The 11,536-nt window shown below is 45.4% G+C and overlaps 1 pseudogene; it reads right to left on the bottom strand.

Annotated features, from left to right (window-relative positions):
- Positions 1-545: 545 nt before the first annotated feature.
- Positions 546-663, bottom strand: LOC124551459 (annotated as a pseudogene).
- Between the last annotated feature and the right edge of the window lie 10,873 nt (positions 664-11,536).

Raw genomic sequence — 11,536 nt, 5'->3', positions numbered from 1 at the left:
GGAACAAGGCTGATTAGGTCTTCTGTAGACACATCAAAAAAAAGTTTTGCGTCACCTCGGTTCCGAGAGTTCCGGAACTTGTTCAGAAGATTGGAATACAGACGAACATAAACATCATTTCCGCCCTTCTAATTGCTGATGAAAACCACGTATCGCATGTTGTACCACAATACAGAGAGACCTTCAGATGTGGTGGCCCTGATTGCTGTACACGCTGCTATCTCTAATGCCCAGTAGCGCGTCCTCTTGCATTCATGCATGCCTGTATTCGTCGTGGCTTACTGTCCCCAAGTTCATCAAGGCATTGTTGGTCCAGATTGTCCCACTCCTCAACGGCGTTTCGGCGGAAATCAGACTGATTGGTGGGTCACATCGTCCATACACAGCCCTTTTCGATCTACCCAGGCATGTTTGATAGTGTTCACGTCTGGACAACATTCTGGCCACTCTAGTCGAGCGATATCTTTAACCTGAACGAAGTCGTGCACGAGGTGTGAACGATGGGGGTGCAGATTGCCGTCCATGAAGACGAATGCCCCGCCAAATGGCAACAGCGCATGGCGGCCTGGATGGTCACCCATCCAAGTGCCGACCACGCCCGACTGCGCTTAACTGCGGTGATCTCACGGGAACCGGTGTATCCACTGCGGCAAGGCTGTTGCCACCCTACCATCTACACCAGACAGAATTGTCATTCGCTAGGTGCTCTCGTATGTGGTGCAAATCTGCCGTTTATTTTCTCCTTCGCTCGCGGGAGTCCACACGCCTGGGAGTGGGAGAAAACCGCGCTTCTGTCGTCTTCGTGTACTGCGGTGGACAGTTCTTCTGATTTGAGAATAAGAAAGAATAAAACACTGGCAGAGCAGCACTTTCGCGAATGAACTCCAGCCGCAGCCGAGGAATGGGAGCGCTAAGTTGTGCGGGTCCCCAGCTGCTGCTGCTGCTGCTGCTGCTGTTGGGCGCGCGGGACAAAAGTTTGCCCGCAGTGTCCCCAATGGAACTGAGTGACCGTGCACAGCCGCGCGAGACGGCCTCGCGTATACAAAACGCGCCCCCCAGCCAGTGTGCGGTTTTTGCTAAGTTTCCTCCCAGGGGTCAGGCCAATTCTGGGCTGTTTCCTCGCATTTTCGTACAGGAGAAAGTTCTGGTCAAAACTGGAAGGAAAAACTCCTTTACAGTACCCGATATTCTCATCATCGTTTAGCCGTCGGCACACGGACCGTGCGTCTGAGCGTTGAGCGTGCCGAGTTTCTGACGCCATAGCGTGGAATAGCGCGTTCGGGAGTCTTTCCGAACGTGCAGAGCAATATCTGGCATGTCAGATATTCTGAGCGTGCGTCTGAGCGTTGACCAATGAGATGGCACAGCGCCACCTACGTCACACGCACGCCGTCTCCCTTCAGTACGGAGTTGAGGGCGCCATATTGGCGTTCATTTCAAGCCTATATGTACATATGCCGTTTCTGAGCACCAGCATATTGAGAATCACTGGAAAACTCGTAGTTAACTGTGTGATTCGTTCCAGTAAAATAATGAGAAAGATCATATTCGTGGCAAAGGAATTCTTGTAACTTGCGTATTATGAGAGTAGGCTATTTGAAGGCAGCGACACACTGAAGATCCACCCAAAAGGCATTGTTCTTGGTACAATTTGTTATAATTAAACTACAATTAGTAACATATCTACGATTGTTTTCTGCAGTACCTAACATACTGTGATTAGACGTTCGGAGTCTGTTATTGGTGTAGCGTTATGAGTAGTGCACTGCCCCCTACAGATTAGTTTGATGGGGTGGTGGTTCGCTTCTTGCCACTTCCAAATTTTTTTTCCTAACATTCGCGTTTTTATTGGGTTCTGATACTTTATTTTTAGTTTAATATAAGTATATGCTATAATATTTGATGTTATGTAAATATAAGTTCACCTTTTTTTCAGGGGTGACTTTGTTCGCTTGGCTTAATCTACAGGACAGTTTCCTCTACTTGTATAAAGATATTTTGCTCCTTTTTCTTTTACGCTTCGTAATTCACATGTTGCAAAGATTCTACTACTGGGCAGGAGCACTGATCAAATAAGACTGACCTTGGGGTTTTACTAAAAGTGGGAATGATGAAATAATGTTTATCTTATGCGGAGAAGTACTCCAAATTTGTACAGCACTGCTTGTAATGGAACTTTTATAAGCCTGTGTCCTTATTCACTAGACATGGTACTTTCCTTTTCGTGGACCATGGAGTAAGTGTGCGTGTTAATACAGCGCCCGTTGAGTAAACAATGTGATTTACGAAATAGAAACATCCCTCAACTGCCGTTGGAGTGCGTTGCGATCGCGTATACCACGATGGGGCCCACGTACCGTATGCACAAGTCGCATCGTTCCTGAGCGTTCAGCAGCACGTTGAACTTGGCACGCTCAGCGTTAACGTTCGACAGCACGGTCCGTGTGCCGACGGCTTTAGGTTCTGAATGTTAGAGAGCTCTTAGCGCACATATAACACGTCAGCCTCAGTTGCAAATAGAAAGCAGTCTTTACCTAGGTTTCAAAAATGGCTCTGAGCACTATGAGACTCAACTGCTGAGGTCATTAGTCCCCTAGAACTTAGAACTAGTTAAACCTAACTAACCTAAGGACATCACAAACATCCATGCCCGAGGCAGGATTCGAACCTGCGACCGCAGCGGTCTTGCGGTTCCAGACTGCAGCGCCTTTAACCGCACGGCCACTTCGGCCGGCACCTAGGTTTCAGCCAAAATAATATGGCCTTCTTCAGAAGCTATTGTCACTAAACTATTGCATGCCAAAGGTTGGCCATGTCAAGTGTAAAACTATAGCACCGTAGTATCCAGTCATATATCTGCATTACTTAGATGTGAGAAACAGCGGGCCCCACTGCGCGGATGAGTTCCGGTGCAGCTCTCGCGGCCTACCGACCTCGTCTCCAAAGGTCTCTTTAATTTTCCTGTAGGCAGCATCTATCTTACCCCTAGTGAGATACGCCTCTACATCCTTACATTTGTCCTCTAGCCATCCCTGCTTAGCCATTTTGCACTTCCTGTCGATCTAATTTAGAGACGTTTGTATTCCTTTTAACCTGCTTCGTGTACTGCATTTTTGTATTTTCTCCTTTCATCAATTAAATTCAGTATCTCTTCTGTTACCCAAGGATTTCTACTAGCCCCCGTCTTTTTATCTGCTTGATCCTCTGCTGCCTTCACTATTTCATCTCTCAAAACTACCCATTCTTCTTTTACTGTATTTCTTTCCCCCATTCTTGTCAGTCGTTCCCTAATGCTCTCCCTGAAACTCTCTACAACCTCTGGTTCTGTCAGTTTATCCAGGTTCCATCTCCTTAAATTCCTACCTTTTTGCAGTTTCTTCAGTTTTAATCTCCAGTTCATAACCAATAAATTGTAGTCATAGTCCACACCTGCCCCTGAAAATGTTTTACAATTGAAAACCTGGTTCCTAAATCTCTGTCTAACCATTGTATAATCTATCTGAAATCTTCCAGTGTCTACATGCCTCTTCCACGTATACAACCTTCTTTCATGATTTTTAAACCAATTGTTAGCTATGATTAAGTTATGCTCTGTGCAAAATTCTGCCAGGCGGCTTCCTCTTTCATTCCTTAACCCCATTCCATATTCAATTACTACTTTTCCTTTTCCTACCATCGAATTCCAGTCCCCTATGACTATTAAATTTTCGTCTCCTTTCGCTAACGGTACTACGTATAACGACAAAATTCATGCACACCATTCAACAGTCTCCAGCCATCCGAACTGCATATGTACGTGAAGACAAACACATTACTACAAACAACAGCCATCGTTCACATGAAAGCAGGTTTCAGAACGTCTTCTCGTAAATGCCTGTACATGTTCAAAAATCCCTGGTGGGCCCGAATGCATTGAGAACCATCCACAATGCGTTCTCGGAGATGGACAGTACCAGCAGGGCTGCAATATAGCAAAGGTTTTAAATGGTTCCGGAACAAAAAAACTTCAGTAGGTTGAAGTTGGGGGATCTGGTAGGCTATGGTTATACGCGCGCCACGACTCATGTCGAAGATTTGTGATACGCATTCCCGAACACCAAGATGAAAGTGTGCCGGTGTACCATCGCGCAGGTTCCACATAAATATCCCTTCAGCACAAGGAATGTTATCTAAGCAGTCGATTAGTTTTTGCATACGACGTACTGTGGAAACCATAGATTTCCGGACCTACGCTTATTGGACTTACCTGCTTGTTCCATTACCCTCTAGTCGTTCCATTCGCTGGTATCTGTAACAGACAAACACCCAGTGTAAGTCGATATATCTGTTTTGAGAATGCACACTTTCTTGCTTGTGTTTGCTTTCAAATAAAGTGTTTTGGAAAGTGACTCTGCCCTGAGAAAACACTGTCTTGTTCCTCTAAATATCTTTCAGCGAAGATTCGCCATCATCAGTATGTGTGCTTCATTTTATTAACAGCAAACACTACTTTTACAGAAGCCATCAGTGCGGCTAGTATTTTGGTAGAGTTTGCTCCGTGCAGTTTCCATGTTTTGCGTGTTGTCATATCTCAGGCTGTAAGTGTACGCCCAAGTACGCACTGTCACGAATGGCGCGCGGTCTAAAATTTTCACGTCGTGATCATTTCGCGAGACGTTTGTGGGCTATTAGTAAATGCTGCTCCTCCCTAACGATTCGCCGTTATTAAACGACCCCGTGACGAAACGTGTCGCTCTTATTTGGATCATCTCTTTCTTTCTCGGGCCTTTGTCCCGCTCCAACGCGGGGTTGGCTTTGTTATGACGGATTTGGCAGTGTTAATGGCAGAGGGTGGCCGGATGCCCTTCCTGCCGCCACCCCGTACCCCCAGGGATGGACTCAGTGTACCCCAGCTGTCTGCGACTAGTGTAAGTCATTAAATAGTGCGAATGTGTTCAGACGTCTGCGAGCCTTGTAAATGAGGCGGAACATGGGGACCAGCCCGGTATTCACCTAGTGGGATGTGGAAAACCGCCTAAAAACCACATCCAGGCTGGCCGGCACACCGGCGCGCCTACCAGAGTCCAGGAAGCAGCGCGTTAGCGCTCTCGGCTACCCTGGCGGGTTATTTGGATCCTCTCTCTCTTCTGTCAGTCTTACTTGGTAAGGGTCCTTACTAATGAACAGTATCAAAAATCGGTCGAGCGATTGATTTGTAAACCACCTCTTTCGTGGACGAATTACGTTCATCGTGGTTCTCCGAATGAATCTGTGCGGCACGTGCTTTTCCTACAGTTAGTTTCTATGATCTTGTACCTCAGTCGGTAAAAGCGGAACCCTTACAGGATGACTTAGTTGTCCGTCTGTCCGTCCGACTGTTAAAAAACCCTTTTCCTCGTTAACGGGTAGACGTATCAAGTTCAAATTTTGTCATTCAATAATGTCTACGGTCTCTTGGTGGTGTAAAAAAATTGCCCTTCGTCAGTGCAGACAAAAGATACTGCCATTTATGTCAATTTAGCAGTCGAAGCCTCTCATTACTACCTAGAAGGTACTTCTCGTTGACCTAGATTCTTGATATGTGGCAAGAAGCAAGGTAACGCAGTAAAAGGAGAGAGAAACTCCAAAAATTGTTAAATTGTAATTAACACGCGAAAAAGATTATTTTTTCGTTTATCATATTGACTATCTGTCCTTCTGTTAAGACCTTTTTTCCTAGAATTGGGTAGACTTATACGCTGAAGAGCCAAAGAAACTGCTACACCTGCCTAATATCGTGTAGAGCCCCCCCGAGCATGCAGAAGTGTTGCAACACGACGTGGCGTGGACTCGACTCATGTCTGAAGCAGTGCTGGAGTGAACTGACACCATGAATCCTGCAGGGCTGCCCATAAATCTGTAAGAGTACGAGGGGGTGGAGATCTCTTCTGAACAGCGCGTTACAAGGCATCCCACATATGCTGAATAATGTTCATGTCTAGGGAGCTTGGTGGCCAGCGGAAGTGTTGAAACTCCTGGAGCTTTTATTAGTTCTGGACGTGTGGGGTGTCGGATTGCCCTGCTGGAATTGCCCAAGTGCGTCGGAATACACAATGGACATGAATGGAAGCAGGTGATCAGACAACCTGCTTACGTTCACCTGTCACCGTCGTAACTAGACGTAACTAGACATCACTCCAACTGCACACGTCCCACACCGTTACAGAGCCTCCACCAGCTTCAACATTCCCCTGCTTACATGCGGGTTTGATGGATTCATGAGGTCGCCTAATATCTGTACACGTCCGTCCGCTCGATATAGTTTGAAACGAGACGCATCCGACCGGGCAACATCTTTCCAGTCATTAACAGTCCAATGTCGACGGCTCCGAAATACCATATCGATGATGTTTCATTGAATGGTTCGCACTTTGACACTTGTTGATGGCCCTGCTTCGAAATCTGCTGAAGGGTTGCACCTCTGTCACGTTGAACGATTCTCTTCAGTTGTTCGCCCCATTCTCACAGGATCTTTTTCCGGCCGCAGCGATGTCGGTGATTTGAAGTTTTACCGTATTCCTGATAGTGACTGTTCAACGTGAAATGGTCGTATGCGAAAATACCCACTTCATCGCTACCTCGGAGATGCTGTGTCACATCGCTCGTGCACCGACTGTAACACCACGTTCAGACTCATTTAAATCTTGATATCGCGCCATTGTAGCTGCAGTAACAGATCAAACAACTGCGGCAGACTCTTGCTGTCTTACGTAGGCGTTGCCCATCGCTGCTCCGTATTTTGCCTGTTTGCATCTCTCTCTAGTTTAATGCGCATGCGTATACCACTTTCTATGGCACTTCAGTGTATCTTGCCTGTATCGATAACTGGCGAAAATCGTAGAGATTCTCGATTCTGAAAGTCCGCTGCAGAAATGTTGAGCCATGCCGCCTCCGTAGCCCTCCATGATAGTGAAGGTGAAGGTGTTGCCAGTACAGAAATTTGTGTCTCATAAACGTTCGATGGGATTCATGTCAGGCTATCTGCGTGACCAAATCATTCGCTCGAACTATCGAGAATGTTCTTCAAACCAATCCCGGACAGTTGTGGCTTGGTGACAAGCCGCATCGTCATCCATAAAAATTCCATCGTTGTTTGGCAACGTGAAGTCGACGAATGGTTGTAAATGGTCTCCAAGTGGCCGAACATAACCATTTCCAGTCGATGATCGGTTTATTTGGACCAGAGGACGCAGCTCATTCTGTGTAAACACGGCCCACACCACTATGGTGTCCATTCATGTGCATTGTGCATTCCGACGGACTTTGGCAATTCCAGCAGGACAGTGCGACACCCCACACGTCCAGAATTGCTACAGAGTGGCTCCAGAAACACTTCTGAGTTTAAACAGTTCCGCATGCCACGTTATGTTGCGGGACTTCTACGTGCTCGCGGGGGTCCTACACGATATTAGGCAGATGTACCAGATTCTTTGGCTCTTCATTGTAGATTTGCTTTAATAAAGCCTAAAAGGAAAGGAAGATCGATTCCTGTGCTCCATCATTTTGAAAGTCATAATACAGTCGTGGAGTGCATCCCACATTCGTAATGGAGGGTAACATGATACAGTGAAACTACTTTATTTAAATGAGTGTGTCTGTGCTTAAATTGCTGAATTACTGAGACACACAATATCCTAGCGCAGCGCAATCTGACTGCTCAAAAAAAGATAACCAGACGTCAAATAATTCAAAAGAATGGCCCTGACTAAAAAGAAATCCTAGCAATAACCTATACTTTTTATTAAGCACTTACCTCACAAAAATCTTCATTACGCGAACTACTGCAATACAGCGAGCGTCAGAACTGCCAGCTAAATATAACATTTTAACTACGAAAGCTGCTAACTGCTAATAGGCATGTCGTTAGCAAAGGAAAGATTTTGTTGCAAACCAAATAATGTATTTTTTTTTTACCTTAATAATGTGACATCCAGTTCAGACACGAATATAAATCGTCATTGACATCTAGTACAAAGGCATATAATCATGAATAATATTTAATCTCCAAGACGAACACGTGCAGATCGTTAACCTGCGCTAACACTTCAGGCCTCTACCCTCCACCAATGCTCACATCTAACATCCATCACTGCTGGCTGTTCACCTCCAACTGCCCAACAGTACTTCCACCACTGCTGCCGATTAACTTCCAACAAAGAGTCCGACCAGCCACAGAGTCTCTTAGGCCGGTATTACACTATCAAATATCTTTGTCAAAGATATGATCAAATATGTGATCAAATATTCCGTCAAATACATTTGACAAAGATTTTTGACGTAGCGCTAGAAGGGGTATTACACTGTCATCATATTTTTCATCAAAGTTCAAGATGGCCGACAACAACAACTTGTTATTAACCGCAGCAGTTGCATGTACCACAATTGCACTGTGTGCACATGTGGAGGAGAAGCGAGGGAAAAAAAAGAAAACATACCTGGATGAAGCCGTGGGTTTTAAGACGACACGATAAAAGCATTCAACAAAACTTTTTACGTGAGCCTAATAGTGGAGGACGTCAAGACGTACATCAATTACTTAAGAATGGATGAGCATACATTCCTATATGTGCTCAATGAAATGTATCCTCATATCACAAAGCACAATATTCACTTAAGAACTGCTACATCTTCAGAAGACAGGATCACTGTAACACTCAGATTCCTTGCTACAGGAGATGGTTGGGTTAGGTTAGGTCAGGTCAGGTCTCCAATTTTGTTAATCTATTTTTGTATTCAGCGTACCTCACGTTGTAAAGCGCCTCATCAGCTTCATACATCTCTATTAATTTTGTAGTTGTCGGCACACACCAATTGTATTTACCGGGAAAGTTTATAAGAACACCACAGACGACAGAATGCTGCAGCGATGCTAGCGCTCCATGTGGTAACATATCACATTGCAGTGAACAGAAGACAAGCGACGTCTTTGATCAAATCTGCAGCGGGGCCCTAGATTTGATCAAATATTGGACGACATTTGACAAAGTTCCCTATTACACCATCAAATTTCTTTGACAAAGATATTGGACAAAGAATTTTGATAGTGTAATACCGGCCTTAACAAAGAAAGCGCAGTCAGAGATCGAATGCAAAGCGCTACACAGCGCTGCCAACACAGAAGCAACCCACTCACAATAGTAGTGATCTCTGCAGTTTGAGCTGGGCGTAACTGGAGCAGGTCGATGGCTGTACATGCAGCGCGATTTAAATCAGGCCGAGATAGAGGCAGTTTAATTGCGCTGCGGTATTCACATTGCGAGCGCGGAATGGGGGACGACCGCGGGTCAGCCTAAATAGCGCAGGTGTCCGGTCGCGCCTGGACCGGTTCGCACCTTCCGCGTCAGACACAGCACCAGCCCAGCCTAACGAAGCTGGGCGGCCCAGGCCCCGCCTCAGCTCTTACGCGTTGTCTGCGCCGCATTTAACAGCCGCGCGTAAATGACACCACCGTGACTCACTGGAAACCGCGTTAGGTAAAGACGACTCACTCATTGCCTAATTACACCACTTTGTAGTGCCGGGTGTATCCATATTGGGAACACTGTGTTTAGTGAAATTTGCGCCCATCCTGTAAAATTTGCAGTCCACTACTGCTGCGAACTACCTGTCCGCCCAAGTCAGGGCCCACCTGTACCCGAGAGTCCACGGGTACCGGAAACGCCCCGTATTCCTGCACCGAGGTGCTGTGTTAGCCGCATCGACGCCGCCATAAAAATGACCACCGACGTAGACCTCGGAAATGCTGTGTCCCATCACGCCAAGTTCAAACTCACTTAAACATTGGTAACCTGCGATTCTAGCATCAGTAACCGATGTAACAACTGCGCCAGACTCTTACTGTTTTGCGCGACTGATGGCCTCGCCATTTGGTCCCATATCCCTGTCAATCAATCAAGAACGACACATTCCAGTGCGCAAATTAGAAGCAGAAATTGCGGGTGGACAAGTATTAGCGGGGAAGATAAAGAGAGGACACTTAGTCTTGTGAAGGCGTTGCCGAGCGCAGCACCGTGTTCTGTCTGTTTGTGTCTCTCTGAATTTGAATACGCCTGCGTATGCCAGTTTCTTTGGCGCTTCAATGTATTTGCCTCGGCGCTGGTTTCGTATAGCACCATTTTGCCATACACAGTATGCTTTCACTACGGCTGCATGCGAAGAGTTTACGAACTTAGCTGTTTCTGAAATGCTTCCACCCTTGGCCAATAATCATGTCCATTTGGACATCAAATAAATCGCTCCTTTTGTTCATTACGCTAACGACTGGACTGTTTACTGCGTCCCTCCGGCAGCTTTCTATACCGTCTACTACTAGTGCTGCCATCCGCCGTAGTGGGTGGTTATTGTACGTTGACGTCGGACATAGCGAGTGGTTACATGAATGAATGTGACGGAGCCTTGTATAAAGAAAAGATCTGCTTTGCACTCACAGTTCCAGGTACGCGCATGTAGCTGTATGAGTGAGAGGGGAAGTTGTGTGCAGTTTATGTGATCTATATACATCCATAGTCCTTGCTGTTTAGTAAGTACCCAAGCCCCCCCGCCCCCACGTCCTAATGTATAGAACAGCTGGGTAACTTCAACTCCATTTTTAGAAAACGTAGCTGTTTGACGCTTTTCAATGTTTATGACGTGTATCTCCTGAACTATGTGTCATACAATAGTGTGATTTCGCAGGTGCAGCCAGTGGTATATGTAGATAATGCCAGCAATTTGTTTTGCGAGAAGAGCTGTTAGTAGAGAAGCAACAAATTAAGACGAATGCCTCAAGCTGAAGTTTAACTGCGTAAACAGTGGAAATGTGGGAAGCGATGAACGTTTCTTGTATCATTTTGTGGGGAGTGTCAGCGAGAAAATGTTTCGTAAAGGTTTTAAGTTGCGTTTAAATGTTGTTCAAAGCCGCTAACTGCTCTCGTTTTCAAACACTGGATAAAATAGTCTGGTAACTTGCACGCGTGAGTCACACTGCCTCTAGACATGTGCAAAGTTTCTAGCCGTGATACTTGCCTTAGTTTGGTTAAGCATTTAACGTAAGATTACACTCCTTATTCAGTAATCATAAAAGCATTTTAAATTTTTAATTCGTTGAATAACTGAAAATTTTTGAAAATTGTAGTTTTGTTGGCCCTGGTAGCCATTAGGTAGGCAACCTGCAAATGGGATTGGCCGTTTAGTGATACAGTTGTACAACGTATCAGATGTGCAATGCAAGTACGATATACTGATCCACGTGTATGTACCAAACTTTTTATATTAGTTTTAAATATGCAGTTTCAAGTACAAGAGAGATGATCTCTTTTAATTCATTATTTGTAATTTGGCTTTAATGTTTCCCATCGACGTTACTGAAGATGTGGTCCCACGTAATAATTTAGGAACTGCATTCCACAGAAAATAAAACGGATAATAATCATAGAGAATAAGATTCTTCTGGGTATTATGCCGCGTCATTGCTAAAAACTAACAACAACAATAATAAACTAAGACCGACGTTTCGGCCGAATTGCAACGGCCTTCCTCA

The sequence above is a fragment of the Schistocerca americana genome, chromosome 9 (genome assembly GCF_021461395.2).
Source record: "Schistocerca americana isolate TAMUIC-IGC-003095 chromosome 9, iqSchAmer2.1, whole genome shotgun sequence".
NCBI lineage: Eukaryota > Metazoa > Arthropoda > Insecta > Orthoptera > Acrididae > Schistocerca > Schistocerca americana.
Note: the sequence above shows the minus strand (reverse complement) of the source record. Positions and strands in the feature narration are given on the sequence as shown.